Raw genomic sequence first — 17,929 nt, 5'->3', positions numbered from 1 at the left:
AAATCCCTCAACAGGTGGTTGCATATGTGGAAAGATTAATCAACGAGATAAGGATGCCAACAGATATGCACCAAAGCTTTCAATTCAATGTAGAGGTTACGGCAGAGTCTGGAAAGCTTGTGAACTTCAGGGGAGTCTCAGAAGATGACTTCTTCAAGAATGAGTCAGCATGGGATAAGCCACAACTATTCTTTATCAATGAAGTTTCTAGCGATGATATCCATAACTTCATTGATAGAATAGTATATACCACCATTAGCAAAGTGGCAATTTGCAACATTGTCATTTTTGTTGATAAAAAAGACAAAGAAGCCATGCAGGTTACTCTAGAGCGAGCATATTCATCAGATTTGAAGATCTATAGTGGTGTTTATGCAGCAAAGAGAGGCAAGAGAGAATGTGGCATAGCGATTCAATCTCTTGAATTATTCTTTTTGTGTATGCGGAGTCCCAACCCTGATCACTCCTTACAAAAGAACATAAGAGGGAATTCAAATAATTTGAGATTGATGCTAGAAGAACAAGATATTCCCAGGTCCATACATTCTTTAAAAAACAACTATGGAAGTCCTGCAAAAAGTGGGAGTCTCTTGCTTACCATGATGGAGAATTTGCTACCGGCGGGTTGGGAGGTCACCTTGTGCAGGATGGGATATTTATTTGAGGATCTCCTCAGAAAAGGCAACTCCACAAATATTATTGAAAATAAGCATTTCATGGCTTATTTTCAGCTTCAAGCAGATCTAACCACAGGCTATGAAAAAGAGATAGACCACAAGAACACTAATGACATGGATGATTACCTTGAAGATCATAATGTCCCAGTTGATGATGATGAAAAGATGGACTTACATGACCCGTTCAAAGAGAGGTTGGTGGATGTAGACAAACATGATGATGCCTTCTTTGATAATTATGGCTCGCAAGGTTATGAAAAAAGGCCACTACGACAATACTTAGTGGTATGAACTCTCTATTTCTCAACTAAATACAATTTTTTAAATAAGATTTAAATTTAAAGATAATGAATCTAATCTCTCATATTTTTTTACAGGCAATAGAGGGAGAAGAAATGGATGAAGTCAATATGGAGGCACTCCCTTCTACTTTAACAATGCAACCACCTCTAAATTTGATTGAAGAATCCCATGAGCACAAGAGCTTTAAAGACACCATGGAAAAGTAGAATGACCCCAAACATAGAATACAAGCTATGACAGAGACCCATTCTGCAAATTTAGCTGCATTGGATAAAATGGAGAGCTCATTTGAAGTTAGGATCGTTAATTTGAAATGAGAACCTCAGTATTTGAGCTTTGGTAGAGAGGAGGTTTCAATCCTCTCCAATCCTTTAAAAGAGGTTAATGACAATGTTATCTTGGCCATTCTCAGGTAACGTTTGTTTATTTGTTGCTACTTCAATGAGCTAACATCTGTTTATTTATTCACAATGTAGTTATATATCAGTTTCCTAGTGCAGAATGCAAATCAATTCTATGAGCTAACGTTTGTTTATTTCTTGGTGCAGTGTAAATATTTCTCAGCTTCCTAGTGCAGTGCAGCATCGTGTCTACATGCTCGATGCTCTCCTTTCTTTTATTCTTAGCTCTCCTCAAAAGACTATAGAAGATGTTTGTACCTGGTTAAGCCCTTTGAATTTAGATGGGGTGCGAGTCATCTTAATGCCTTATCATGAGACGTAAGTATCAACTCTAACCTTATTTTTACTATTTCTTTGGCAAGTTTGTGTAAAACAATAATCATTTTTATTCTGGTCGTGTAGCTCACATTGGAGTCTGATCGTCTGGGACCTTGAACTCAACCGTTTGTGGTTTGTGAATTCAATGGAAGGCTATCATGCCAACTCCCCAAGGTAATTATTCTCTTAATATTTTTTATACTTTCTTATTTTGTATCTTATGATCATGACATATTAATATATTTAATATGTCATGATGGACAGTGCTGCATATCGACTAGTATCTGCTGTCAGAACAACCACAGAGCAACAAGATCAAGTAGAATTCAAAAGACGTCTGCCAGTCGAGCAAAAAGATGGGCACAACTGTGGGTGGAGAGTTGCCTACAACTGCATGTTGTTTCTTAGATAGATTTTTGATTTGGAGTTACCAGTCAAAATGGAATCATATACAGAAGCCGATCTGCTAGCATTTCGGGCTGAGAGTATTCAGCGTCTAATTACTACCATTGGGAAACAACCTAAAAATATGACTACATTGCAGCATGTATAAAACCTTATCTTTATATTTGTATGCTTGTTCAAGCCTTTAATTGGGATGTGTAAATCTCATAACTTTTTTATATTTTCCTCCAAGAGGAGAAAAGACTGAGTCTAATGAAAGCATGCTATCTTTATACTTCTATGATTATTTAAACCTTTATTTTTATTTAGGATGTGTAAATCTCATAACTTTTTAAATTTTTCCTCCAAGAGGAGGAGAGACTCACTCTAATGAAAGCATGTATGAAACCTTACTTTTTAAATTTTTGCTCCAAGCGGAGGAGAGACTCACTCTAATGAAAGCATGTATGAAACCTTATCTGCTTGTTTAAGCCTTTATTTGGAATGTGTACATCGCATAACTTTTTTATATTTTTATAGTAGAAGGAGGATGTAGAAGACATAGCAAGTGAAGAAGAATACGATGTAGACTACTCTCTCAATAAGATGAGTCATGAAAATATGAATCTATTGGAGCACATTGGAAGTTCATTCACCACTATGTTGTTAATTTGACAACAATCTCATTTTTTTGAATTTGGTGAAGAAGAGATTTCAATCCTCTTGAATCCTAAGAAAGAGGTTGATGTCAAAGTCATTACAACCATCCTCAGGTTTGATGCAGCCTTTTCCTTGGCTTTATACTTTGCTTATTTTGATTAAACCCAAGAAGCTAATACTTTTTTTTAAATATAGTAATGTTATAGCAAATTTTTCACAAAATATACAAAGCGTTTCATATATGCTCGGTCCTCGTATTTCGGAAGTGCTTAGCAACAAAGAAGAAACCATAGAGGATGTTTGCAAGTGGTTGAAGCATGTTCCTATGAATGATGCACGAGTTATTTTTATAGCATATTATGAGAAGTAAGCATCAAACCCTACTTGTTTTTTCTATTGCATTGCTAGAATTGTCTCAAACACAGTAATTATTCTTTATTGATAATGTAGCTCACATTGGAGTCTGGTAGTCGTGGACATCTTTGCGAAGAAGTGCTTCTTTGCCAACTCAATGACATCCATCCATGGCACTGTGTTAGAGTAAGTATCGACTACACTTGTTGTCACTTCTTGACATGTAGATTGATATGCAATGCACATATTCACTGTTGTTATATGTTTTGATGTGCAGATCAGCTCGAAAGTTAGTAGGTGCTATCGACACAGTAATGCGGCAATGTGACTCGGCACAACAAATAGAGTATATAACATGTCAGGTATCACATCAAGAGAATAGCCACATCTATAATTGTGGATGGAGGGTGGGCTACAATTGCTTTTTGGTACTTGGTCAAATTTTTGAGATACAAAATGACACCACACTGTCAACATATACGGATTTGCATCTCTATGCATTTATAACATGTACCATTCGAGCAATCATTAAGGGCGACATTATGGACCCTCCCACAAGGCAAATAGATAATGGCTCAGAGGAGTGCGAAATGAATGCCATCAAAGAGTCAAAGGGGATAGAAGACCTCAACTCTACAAACATGGCTTCATTGGAAGAATTGGGAAGCTCTTTTAATGTTAGGGTTATGATTCAACATAGACCTCAGTATCTTGAATTTGGGGGAGAGGAGATTTCAATCCTCTCTAGAGCTTCAAATGAGGTCAATAACAACGTTATGATGGCCATTCTCAGGTTTGATACAAACTTTTTCTCTGCTTGATAATTCATTATTTTGATTAAATCTAATAAGCTAATATTCATTTATTTGTTGGTGTAGTATAGTTATCTCACGATTTGGTAGAGCCGTACAAAATTGTGTGTATATGTTGGATTCCCTCCTTTCTCCTATACTTAGCGATAGCAGAAAGACAATAGCCGATGTTTGTAAATGGTTACAGCCTTTACATTTACATGGCATGCGAGTCCTATTTATGGCATATCATGAGATGTATCATGGCAACCTTTATTTTCATCTTATACTGGCAACATTGTGTTAAATAATAATGGTTCTTAATTATTCGTGTAGGGAACATTGGAGTCTGGTGGTTTGGGACCTTGAAGACAACTATTGTTGGTTTGTTAACTCGATTGCAGGCTTTCATGGCTCAGTGCAAACATAAGTATTCTATTAATCTGTTGTTACCTCTATATTATGTACCTTATGTAATAGACACACTAAGTTTTCTTAATATGTCATGATGAGCAGGTCGATTGAGAAGTTGGTATCTGCTATCAAAGAAACAGGACAGTACAAAGACTCGGTAGACTTCCAAAAGCATTTAGTAGTAGAGCAGGAAGATGGGCATAGTTGTGGGTGGAGAGTTGCCTACAACTGCATGTTGAGTTTCAATGAAATTTTCTCACTTAAGCCACAGATCTCATCGGAAGACTCTTTGGAGCTCAAATATTCAGAGGAGGATATACAATTGTTTAGGGCTGAAATCATTCGAGACCTAATTGCTGCCATTAGAATACAACGTGCAACTGAAGCAATATCAGAGCTTGCATTTAAGGAAGAGGAGACTGAGTCTACTGTGAAAGCACTGCACACTACAGAAGAAGTAGAGACTCAGTGTACACCTACAGCACCACAGCCTCCACTGGAAGCATCAGAAGAGTTGCCACAGCCTCCGCTTGCATTTAAGGAAGAGGATATTGAATCTACTCCGAAAGCACTACATACTACAGAAGAAGTAGAGACTGAGTGTACATCTAGAGCACCACAGCCTCCATTGGAAGCATCAGAAGAGTTGCCATAGTCTCCACTAGAAGCATCAGAAGAGTTGTGATGCATGTATGATGTTGTGTTTGTATATATGCATGAGGAGCATATTCTCATGATGTTGTTTACTCCATGAATATTATGGTTGACATTTATTTGTTGCAATGTATGAATCATGATGTAGTTTTTGTTGATTATACACCAATTTCTGACTTATTACTTAAGTGGCATTTAGTCATGATATTTATATATTTATTTCATGCACACAATTTTATGATATGAATGTGTGATGATGTGATTATTAGGAAATATAACCTTCTGTGATGAGAATTTTGATATGAATATGTGATGATGTAATATTTGTAATATATTTCATGGCAAAGTATCAATTCCTAATGCTCCACTCACTTAAAGTACAGCATTCCCAATGCTCTGCAAAATTTTATTCAGTTGGACAGTCTCCACTCACTGAAAGTAGAGCATTTCCAATGCTTCTCTCACTTTATTCCAACCCTTATCCTTATCATAGCGAACACATCGTGCCTTAGTGCACTTGTAATCTTCCATCGTAGTCCTTCCACAAACACTCTCTTATTTCCTACATCCTAGTCCTTCTGATTAACTTGTATTCATCTTTCACTTTACGTCTTCCCTCACTTTCTATCACTCTTGAAGGAGGGGCAGCTCACTGTGCATCCCTCGCTATTGCTCCCTCACTCTCCTTCTCCCACTTTCCCTCTAAGACAATGACTAGTTACTACCCGACTTCATTTACTGAACTCAAATTCTATCTTAGATCTCTTTTGTATGGACCAATGAAGGGAAAATCATTCGAGGAGGATATGTTACGCACATGGCTGCTTGATTTGAACTCAGCAGAAGAGGTGAATATCCTTAGCTTTCTTTTTCGCTTCTTTTAATCACGTACTTCTTATGCGAACGAGTTAAATTTTCGTACAGGATATGGCGGTGGCTAGAAGCTGTATTGAAAAAAATGGTGAAGATGAGGAAAGCCAAGAGAGAAAAGAAGAGTTGTTGAATGCTTACAAGTCGGCGGAAGATTCGAAACAAGTTGTGAGGAGAGTCTGTGAGGAGATTTGCGATGCCAGCCCTGGTTACACATGGCCTGCAAGTTTAAAGTCTGCTTGTTTTCATGAAGCCAATGCCATAGTAGGCACTTTCGAGGACATATGCTCTCTCTAATGACTTAATAGTCAAGTGATGGAAATTTAATTCCATAGAAATTCAAAGTAACTATGAAATTTAATTCCATAGACTTATGTGTTTTCTAAAGTAACTATAATAGACAAGAAATGAAACTACAGTTCCACAAAGAATTTTTAGTTCTCTAATGTAAAGTTGTAATAGACAAGAGAGACAAAGATGACATCTTCTAGGCTGAGCTAATGGAAGGTGTTTTTTAACACCATATGGCTTTGAGTTATATGATCTACTTCTTGTACAAATGTGTCATGCTTTTTTTTAAATGTACTCTAGTTTTTTTTCTAATTTGATTTTTTTAATTCTTACTTTTTGTCTCTTTTAACATGAAGTTCTCTTTTTTTAATGTACTCCAGTTTTAATAACATGTCACATCACTAATTTGCTTTTCCAAATCTTACTTTTTGACTCAAAGTTTTGTTTTATAAGAGCCTCTTTTTTTGAAATGCTTTATCCAAAATTATCTCAAAAAAGGAATTTGGACAGTGCACTAGTCCAAAATTAATGAAATAGGTGTTGAGAGAGAGAGGGGGGGGAAGAGAGTGGTGGTGGAGGGGGAGATGGGGAGGGGGTGGTGGAGATGGTAGGGGGGATGGTGGAGATGGATGAGGGGGGTTGGGGGGGGTGAAGAAAGGGGTGGTGGTGGAGGGGGAGATGGGAAGGGGGTGGTGGAGATCTCAGGGGGGTCACTATGTATAAACCCTCTATATCACGTGCGTTCAAGGCCTATTTCTAAAATCCCTTATCTATAATTTTTTCATTAATAAAATGTACCCCTTTTCTATACAAATTTGTAAATTTTTTTCAAAACTATTTTAGATAGTCCCTTATGTATATTTATTTCTGTAAATTTTGGAAACTAAAAAAATCCTTCTGTTGAACTCATGTGATAGGGTTACATATGATGAGTGACCCCCCCGAGGTGGAGATGGAGGGGGGGGAAGGTGGAGATGGAGGAGGGGGGTGGGGGGGGGTGAGGAAAGGGGCGGTGGTGGAGATGGAGGGGAGGGTTGTGGAGAGGGGGGTGGGGGGGTGGAGATGGGAGGGGGGGAGGGAAGGGGGGGAAAGAATGGAGGGAGGGGGGAAAGTGGAGGGGATGGTGGTGGGAGAGGGGGGTGGGGAGGTGGAGATGGGAGGGGGGGAGGGAAGGAGGGGGAAAGAATGGAGGGGGGGGGGGAGGGGGGAGAATGGAGGGAGGGGGGAAAGTGGAGGGGATGGTGGTGGAGGGAGGAAGGTGGAGGGGGAAAAAGAGAGAAGAAAAAATTTGATGAACAGAAAACCTCGACGGAAATCAAAAGGAAGATATGGTCACCTGAACGCTCTCCAGGTCTTTCTCGATGTAACGGGATTGTTGAGGACCAATGGACAGTGGGTGGATGGCTAGGTTATCGTTGTGAGATGGGCTCGAAGTAACTTACCATGTGAGGATGGGAGTAGGGTGGTGGTCGATGGAGAGGGAGGAGTGTCTTGCGTAGGGCTTAGAATGGGGAAGAGGATGGAGGCAAGGTGTGAAAGAAAAAGTATGAGAGGTATGGGTGCTCTTTTATAGGGAAGGAGGGGGAGCTGTGGATTTAGTCAAACACATATGCACCTTTGAGTTTATCCACTTTTGACTAGGGAGGTGGTTTTAATTTTCCTTTTGGGTTATGGCATTTAGAACCTTTAATCATTGATTGCCCATAACTTTTGGTGGTTGTGTCAGAATGTGCTTCCGTGAAAAGGAGAAATGTTCAAAACTTTAAGCTCTACACTATAACAACCATCCCATGGTCTGATTTATTACTTAAGGTGTTGTTTTTCCAGAAACCATGCATTTTCCTAAACCGGTAGCGAAGAGTTTCAGCCAGGAACTATTTTTTATTTTTTTACTTGAGTTGTAAAAATTTTAGCTCTCCTAGCTCTTGAGTGATATGTTCGTGAAAGTTTGAAGTAGTTTGTTTTTTACACATACCTGTGTATGTTTACTCTTTACTTGAGACGCTAGTCTCCCCGACAGCAGCGCTAAATGTTGGCTCTTTCGCATGGCTTCCATAGGAAGAGCAGGGTATTCTCAGTATGCAGGGTTCCGAGGCTTTTTGTTGACAACCTATAGATATATTGGGGTTGTCGTTTGTAGTATACGTGTAGCTTAGGACCTCGAGTCATGTTCCAGTGAGAGATGTAGGCTTAAGTGTGGTAAGTAAACATAGTGCAGGCATGTGTAAAAGGAACATGTATCATCATGGTTGAGGTAATGAAGGCTTTCGCCTTCATTGGGGGTTGCAAGTTTTAGGAGGAGTTTCAGGGTTAGAAGGAGGTTTCAGAGTTTAGGAGGTTCCAAGGTTAGAAGGAGTTCCAAGGTTTAGAAGGAGGTTCCAGAGTTTAGAAGAGGTTCCAGGTTTAGAAGGAGGATTCAAGGTTTACAGAGAGGTTCCTGAGTTTAGAAGAGGTTCCAAGGTTCAGGGTAGAGTACATGGTGGAGAACTCATCTCCCTTGTAGATCATGGACGTTAAGCATTGAGGAACTAAGGGTTTAGGGGGAGCATAGGAGTGGGAGAGGAAGAAGATGTAAGAGCATGGGGGAAAGAAGAGAGAGGAGGGAGGAGGAGGAGGAGGAGGAGGAGGAGAGGAGGAGGGAGGAGGAGGAGGAAGAGGGAGGAGGAGAAGGGAGGACGAGGAGGGAGGAGGAGAGGGAGAGGATGGGTTGCAAGGTTGGAGGAGAGGGGAGGAGGAGTTGCAAGGTTAGGACATGCTTTTGGATGTGGAATGCAAGGAAGCATAGACACTTGAGACAATTGCTTGGAATACCAAAGTAGAACTCAACACAATGCCCTAAAGAGTGTGGGCTTCATTCCATTATGGGGTCTTTATACAAGTTGGAGAGCTTCTCTCTCTGCATGTAGGAATTGTAAGACATTCTCTCTCTACATGTAGAACTTGCATATAGAAGTTGCATGTAGGAGTTACATGTAGAACTCGCATGTAGGAGTTGCATGTAGGAGTTGCATGTAGAACTGGCATGTAGAACTCGCATGTAGGAGTTGCATGTAGGAGTTGCATGTAGAACTCGCATGTAGAACTCGCATGTAGGAGTTGCATGTAGAACTCACATGTAGAACTCGTATGTAGGAGTTGCATGTAGAACTCACATGTAGAACTCGCACATAGGAGTCGCATGTAGAACTCGCATGTAGAACTCACATATAGGAGTTGCATGTAGGAATCGTATGTAGAACTTGCATGTAGAACATGCAAGTTGGATATCTAAGAGGGATTATTTCTAGCCTTATATGCAAGTACAAGCGAAGCTTTGCCGCTACTCTACACACACATTCTATTCTACCTAAGTCCATGTTGGCACAGAGACAACAATCACCAAGATTTGAGGTGACCTCACACTCACTAGCTCTTGACACCACTTCCAAAAATATATTGCCAATGAGGTTGCGTGTAGTTGTCCCCATTTCCAGTGGCATGTTCTCCTGCGTATTAATTATCTCTCTCTCCTTTCTTTCATCATTCATTCCAACATCCTTATTGACCTCAAAGTTTCTCTCTCCTGATACCACTTCCAACAATGTACACATTTTCGGTGTCATGTTTTCATTTGTAGTATTTGTCCCTCTCTCCTTCCCTACATCAATAATTCCTATGGAGTATAATTCCAAGAAATGCATTCATTTATACAATGTAATTGTCATGGCATTCTCCATCTAAGAATATGGAGAATGGCACTAGCGCCATTCTCCCTATGAAGTAAAGGAAAATGTCACTTTTGACATAGAGAATTGTACAAAGTGCTATATCCTATCACCACATCAATAAGGTTCTCAATGAAGCACTTAAAATACAACAAAAAATGCATTGCAAATAACCTTTGTCTTCTTCTCCACAACCTCATAAAAAGTGGCAGAGAAAATGTATAAGTATCATCAGAGAATGGCTCTAGTGCCACTCTCCAAATTTTGACAGATCGGTGCAAATAAATTCAATTCAAACACTTTGGAAACACAAACATAACAATGCATTGGGTCCATATCACACAAAACCAATATCAATTAAAAAGTGGCAGTGTTATATTTTTGAAATGGTCGATACTACTATTTTTGAACAAGAATCGACATGCTATAGATCCCTTTACAATTCATCCAGAGACATAACAAGAGGAATATTAGCAATATCTTTGGCAGCTATAGGAGGCAAGGGTCCCATTGGCTCACCATCATCTTCTAAATCACGTGGTGGTGGTGAACCAGCACGTGTTTAGAGTGGCTTTTCAATTCCATACCAAAATCTATCTTTGGATAATTTGTTAAAAGATCAGAACAAATGGACTCGACTTCTACGGCTTGTGCTTTTGTCATCACCAAGGACACCACTCTTCTTTCAGAGGATAATGCATGCCTTGTCACAACTCCTTTGGTGAAGAAGTCAACTACAAACTGATCATCCTTGCAAAAACATATGATGCTTCATATCCACCATTTGAGGTCAAGAATGTCAAAATGCCAAATGTTTCAGTCAGACCCATTAGCGCCTCATCTTCTATGTGAATAACACACATGAATCTTCAACTCCAAATTGAACACTCATCAATGGAATTCTTAAGATTAGCCATCTCTGTCATATTCAAAATTGACAAAAGAACAAACTGTGATGGAGAGAGTGTGGACTGCATTACACCTTTAATTAACTTCCCAAATGTAGCTTTATTCCAATCAATGTTTTTTGCAAATCCTTATGTAGTGTCAAGCATCCACAAGCTGATTGCAAGTCCATCTGGAAAGTGTCGTGGACAAAAACTCGTCACCTTACATTTCCATATTGACAAGAGAGACCATCCATGGAAAACACTTTTTTGACTTAACACTGTCATCATTTCTTACTTCTATTAACCATTCAGCATAGCTAAATGCAGCTAGTGGGAATTCAGGCGTTGATCTTTCAACCTATAGCTTTTCCTTTAGCCATGTCTCACAAATTCCATGAAATCTTTGAAAAGCAGTGGAAGTAATACCAAAATACCCTGCAAAGTTATCCCATGTTCCAAAGGTGGGATTTGGATGTCGTGAGGTGAATACTTTCATAAGCTCCTCTCTAAGTGCTTCGTCTTGCTTCATTCCCAATGCCCTTTGAGCCATGTCGGTAACTTCCTTGTTGTCTTTTTTGGACTTAATGAGTACAATGTCCCGACTTTATCTCCTCTTGGATCACTGTCATCATCCAATCCCAACAAGCATCTCATATATGTTATGGTTGATTGACGACCTCTCTCTTGCACTAATCTCAAAATTTGTATCCATTTTTCATATATGTCATCCTCATAGGTCACCATATGGGTGTCTTTGGTGGCGAACTTGGCACCCATTGACACATTTGCAATTAACACAAACTTTTGAAAAGAAAATCATAAACAGTACATACAATAGATGAGATCGAGTCATACATCGATAGCATTGTTTCAAAATCGATGACAATCTGATTATTCTCACTTAAGAGAGAGTGGCGCTAGTGCCATTCTCATGATTCTCTCTATGAAAAATGGCACCAGTACAACTCTCTCTTTTGTGAAATAACTAGATCCGATCTCCAAAATACCTTGTAACTTGAATTAAAAAATATACTTGAAAATTTCATGAACAAATATAGCAATAAAAAGAGAGGAATACTTACATCCCAATTTTGGCGATCTGCATGACCTTTCACAAGTCCTGGGTCCGGCTTATTTGGTCGTCCAAACGCAATCCATTGGGACCGTAAATGTTGCAAGATGTCAATGTATGGCTGGTTCTTTAGAACTGTTTGAGCCTCCATGTTAGCCATTGATGATATCTTACAACTCACACCGACCGAAGCATTGACAACATTGCGTGACTTCCTCCTTGTTTAGAAGCTCTTCCTTGGAACAAACACTTCTCCTTGTGGTGCACTTTCCACGAAAAAGTTTGCTGCAAGTATTGAGTGCTAACCTGCAAGAATCCAATAATTATATTCCCATAATCTTTCTTTCTGTACCTCATGCTTGTGCATTGGAGTCTTTGAGTGCATGTGGAATGGCATGAGATATGCGCATGTTGCCGGGTGTTTTGACATAGTAGCAAATTTGTGTACCAATTCATTGACATAGGAAAGAGTCAAGGTTCTGTACACATATTTACTTGGTGCTTTATGGCAATTCACAACCGGGACCGACACCTCGTACTCAAGCCCAAATGGGAAATACTCTACATAATCCATAAATCCTGACAAGCTAGTATCCTTCTTCTCAATTTTTTCAATTTTCTTTTGGATTGCTTTATAATCAATATTTTTCATTGCTTTCTCATGTGGCACTATTCTATCGTCTATTCCAGATACATTTGGCTTGTCGCCGAGAGTGCTTGTATCCTCAGTCATATCTTTGTCGAACACCTTCTCTGTAGCCATTCAAGTGCTAGATAGTGGACTTGACTCTTTCTCCTCATCCTTCTCTTTGCTTTTTTCTTCAATTCTCTTGAGTTTCTTTGATCTCTTATTAGCCATGGCATTATCTTCCTTTAAAATCTTTAACATTGCAGAAAAGGCATCCAAGATTTGAGTGTTGTTTAAATTCTCATGCTCAATGGTCCATCCCTTGGATTCCATCGAGTCATCCATATTGGATATCATCCTGGCATTGTCATAGCAAGTGGGATCCAAAAGATACACTGTAGAACCATCGGGACGAACCTCAAGACAATCTGTTTCTTGGACTTTAGCTTCCACTATCTCTTTAAGCTCCCCCACATCTTCAAATGAAGTTTCTAAGAGATTAACTAAACAATGGATCTTCTTGAGCCATTGCAGTTCACTACTGAATATGTCCAAGTACCATCCCTTTCCAGCAGAGATTCCATCAAAAGTTCTCACCTTTGAAACCTTTCTCTTTCCCTTAGCCATTCTTGCATGACCAATTAGAGAGAATTATATTCCTGCATGAGCAATTAGAGAGAGTTATATTTAAAGATTTATACTACTAATAATTAGAGATAAGAGAGAAAATAAGATCATTTTGTGGTAGATTTGAACTACTAATAGTATCTAGAATATGATTTTGAAATGGCTAATTCATTTGGTTGATCTATTTTCACCTTGTTTTTTGGTTGGTCATTGTGGCCAATCTACTTAACGTTGCTGAGATTGGCACAAGTACCATTTTGTACAAACTCACATGCATGATTCTCTTTGTGAAAGACACAAATGAAATTGGTACTAGTGCCATTCTAATCCATGAGAGTTTGTGGATAGTGGCACTGTAACAATGTCTCAAGAATGTTATGCATAAATATTCCACATCTGTTTCCATCTTCCCTAATAGCATGGCATTGATGTGCCAATCTACTTGACACTAACATAGATATAGAATGAGAGTGGCACCACTGCCATTCTGATAGAGAGTGCTATCCTGATAGATAATGCTATCCTGATAGAGAGTACTATCTTGATAGAGAGTGCTATCCTGATAGAGAGTGCCATCCGGATAGAGAGTGCTGAAAGAGAGTGCCATCCTGATAGAGAGTGCTTTCCTAACATAGATTGCCAATGTCTCAAAAATATAATGCATAAATGTTCGCATGGCATTGCTCCCAATGTACTTAACACTAACATAGACATAGAATGAGAGTGGCTAACTAATTGTGATTGTGGAGATTGGCACCAGTGCCATTCTTCACAAACTCCCATGGATTATGATGGCTCCCAGGGTCTAGTGACCAAATAATAAGGAGGTACATGAATTACATGAGATTGGCACAAGTCCCTTTTTGTACAAACTCACATGGAGAATTCTCTACAATCTAACACAAATGAGATTGGCACCAGTGCCATTCTCATCCATAAGAGCTTGTGGATAGTGGTAGTGTGTCAATCTCTCAAAAATGTAATGCATAAATGTCCCACATTTGTTTCCATCTTCCCTATCAGCATGGCACATATGCCAATCTACTTGACACTGGCACATATGCCAATCTACTTGACATTGACATAGAGATAGAATGAGAGTGGCACCAACACCATTCTGATAGAGAATGGCACCAGTGCCATCCTGATAGAGGGTGCCATCCTAATAGAGAGTGCCAATGTCTTAAGAATATTATGCATAAATGTTCCCACATCTGTTTCCATATTCTCCGTTAGCATGGCACTGCTACCAATCTACTTAATACTGACATAGAGATAGAATGAGAGTGGCACCAATGCCATTCTGATAGAGAATGGCAGTAGTGCCATCCTAATAGAGAGAGTCAATGTTCCACATCTATTTCCTTCTTCCCTATCAGCATGGCACTACTGCCAATCTACTTGACGCTAACATACACATAGAATGAGAGTGGCACCAATGCTATCTTGATAGAGAATGGAACCAGTGCCAATCCCCACAAACTCTCGAGGTCTAGTAGTTATTTATGATATAAATCCTAAGACAAAGGACTGGAGTAGTGACAAAATAAGGAGGTGCATGAATAGCATGAGATTGGCACAAGTGCCATTCTCTCATGGAGAATTCTCTGCAATCTAACTTCAGGGGGCACTGATCTGGTTTTGTGTGTGATTGACACAAATGAGATTGGCACCACTACCATTCTCTCTATTTTCCACCTTCCCTATTAGCAAGGCATTGCTCAGGCAATCTACTACTGACACTGACATAGACATAGAATGAGAGTGGCAAACTAATTGAGATTGTAGAAACTCTCATGGATTAGGATGGCTCTCAAGGTCTGTGGTAAAATAATTCTCTATGTGACTGACCCAAATGAGAGTGCCAGTGCCAGTGCCATTCTGATAGAGAGTGCCATCCTAAGAGCAAATGCCAATGTCTCAAAAAATGCATAAATGTTCCCACATCTATTTCCATCTTCTCTGTTAGCATGGCACTACTTCCAATCTACTTGACACTGACATAGACATAGAATAAAAGTGGCACCCTCGGGGGGGTCACTCATCATATGTAACCCTATCACGTGAGTTCAATCGAAGGATATTTTTTATTTTTAAATTTTACAAAAATAAATATACATAAGGAACTATTTAAAATAGTTTTGGAAAAAATTTACAGATTTGTATAGAAAAGGGGTAGAATTTATTAATGAAAATTTTATAGGTAAGGGATTTTAAAAATAGACCTTGAACGCATGTGATATAGAGGGGTTATGCATAGTGACCCCCCTGAGGTGGCACCAGTGCCATTCTGATAGAGAGTGCCATCCTGATAGAGCGTGCCAATGTTCCACATCTGTTTCCATCTTCCCTATCAACATGGCACTACTACCAATCTACTTGACACTGACATATACATAGAATGAGAGTGGCACCAGTGCCATTCTAATAGAGAGTGACATCTTGAAAGAGAGTGCCAATGTTCCACATCTGTTCTCATCTTCCCTATCAACATGGTACTACCGACATAGACATAAAACAATGGCACTAGTGCTATTGTAATAGAGAATGGCACCAGTGCCACTCTGATAGAGAATGCCATCTCTCTCTCTCTCTCTCTCTCTCTCTCTCTCTCTCTCTCTCTCTCTCTCTCTCTCTCTCTCTCTCTCTCTCTCTCTCTCTCTCTCTCTCTCTCTCTCTCTCTCTCTCTCTCTCCAACAAGATCCCCCCCTTTGTCTCAGCCTCCCCCCCACCTTGAGAACCTTCTACAATAGGCCAAACTTGATCACACCCGAGCAAGATGGATTGGATCAGACGAACTGGATTCCTCTTCTTCCTCTTTCTCCCTCTCTCTGGCTCTCACTCTACCTCTTTCTCTCTGCTTCATGAACTGGATTCCTACACTTATCCTCTCTCTCTCTTTCACTCTATCTCTCACTCTCTTTCTCCCTCTCTAACGATTTCTCTACATCACAAATTGTGAGGTATATCTTGGGAAAAACGAGTGATAGAGGTGAAGAAAAGTGATCTACAACATAAAGTATACAAAAGGTGAGATAAATAATTGACCAAAAGTGGTCCAAGGATAAGACTGCCTCAAAAAGGGTGCTTCTTTCACTTTATGTCATTGTCTGTTCCCTCACTTTCTATCACTCTTGAAAGAGGAGCAGCTCACTGTGCATCCCTCACTATCGCTCCCTCACTCTCCTTCTCTCACTTTCCCTTCAAGACAATGGCTAGTTACTATGTGACTTCATTTACTGAACTCAAATTCTATCTTAAATCCCTTTTGTATGGACCCATGAGCGGAAAATTGTATGAGGAGGATATGTTACGCACATGGCTGCTTGATTTGAACTCATCAGAAGAGGTGAATATGCCTAGCTTTCTTTTTTCGTTTCTTTTAATCACGTACTTCTTATGCTAAAGAGCTAAATTTTTGTACAGGACATGGCAGCGGCTAGAAGCTGTATTGAACAAAATGGTAAAGATGAGGAAAGCTAGGGGCAAAAAGAGGAGTTGTTGAATACTTACAAGTCGGCGAAAGATTCAAAACAAGTTGTGAGGAGAGTCTGTGAGGATATTTGTGATGCCATCCCTGGTTATGCATGGCCTGTGGATTTAAAGTCTGCATGTTTTCATGAAGCCAATGCCATAGTAGGCACTTTTGAGGACATATGCTCTCTCTAATGGTGTAATAGTCAAGTGATGGAAATTTAATTTCATAGAGACTTATGTATTTTCTAAAGTTGTAATAGACAAGAAATGGAACTGCAATTCCACAAAGACTTTTCAGTTCCCAACCCTCCATATCGCTTTCTTTTGTACACTCTCTCCTCTCTCACACTCCACCCCCCTAGTTCTATCTCTCACTCCAGATCTTTTCCCCGCCACCCCCCTCCTTCCCTCTCTCTCTCTCTCTCTCTCTCTCTCTCTCTCTCTCTCTCTCTCTCTCTCTCTCTCTCTCTCTCTCTCTCTGCACTTGCAGCAGCTAGATCCCCCCTCTCTCTCCTTCTCTAGCTCCACCTCCCCCCCTACTTGCAACAGAGCTAGATCCCCCCTCTCTCCCTCTCTCCCTCTCTTTCTCTCTCTCTCTCCCTCTGTGTGTGTGTGTGTGTCCAAGGAAACAGATGTCAGAGACTGGCATCCCATTTCCAAAGCTCAAGGTCATTCTGATAGAGATTGGCACTAGTGCGATTCTGCTAGAGAGTGACATTCTAACCCATAAGATTGTGGAGATTGGAACCAGTGCCATTCTCCACAAACTCTCATGGATTAGGATGGCCCCCAGGATCCAAGGTAAAATGATTCCTATGCATCCCATTACCAAAGCTCAAGGTCATTCTAATGCAGAGTGCCATCCTGATGGAGAGTGCTATACTGGTAGGGAGTGCCAATGTCTCAAACATTTAATGCATAAATGTTCCCACATCTGTTCCCATCTTCCCTATTAGCATGGCACTATTGTCAATCTACTTGACACTAACATAGACATAGAATGAGAGTGGGAAACTAATTGAGATTGTGGAGAATGGCACCAGTGCCAATATCCACAAACTCTCATGGACTAGGGTGGCTCTGAGGGTCCAAGGAAACAGATGTGGGAGATTGGCACCAGTGCCATTTTGATAGAGAGTGACATTGTAATCCATGAGAGTTTGTAGATAGTGGCACTATGTCAATGTCCCACATCTATTTCCATCTCCCCTGTTAGCATGGCACTGCTACCAATCTACTTGACACTGACATATACAAAGAAATAAGAGTCGCAAACTAATTGAATTGTTCAAAATGGCACAGTGCCATTCTCCACAAACTCTCATGATAGAGAATGGCACAGTGCCATCCTAAAAGAGAGTGCCATCTTGGCAGAGAGTGCTATCCTTGGATGGAGTGCCAATGTCTTATACAA

The sequence above is a fragment of the Dipteris shenzhenensis genome, chromosome 10 (genome assembly GCF_047967505.1).
Source record: "Dipteris shenzhenensis isolate YYH24624 ecotype China chromosome 10, Dip_SZ_1.0, whole genome shotgun sequence".
In the NCBI taxonomy this organism is placed as follows: Eukaryota; Viridiplantae; Streptophyta; class Polypodiopsida; order Gleicheniales; family Dipteridaceae; genus Dipteris; species Dipteris shenzhenensis.
This window is presented reverse-complemented; position numbering follows the sequence as displayed.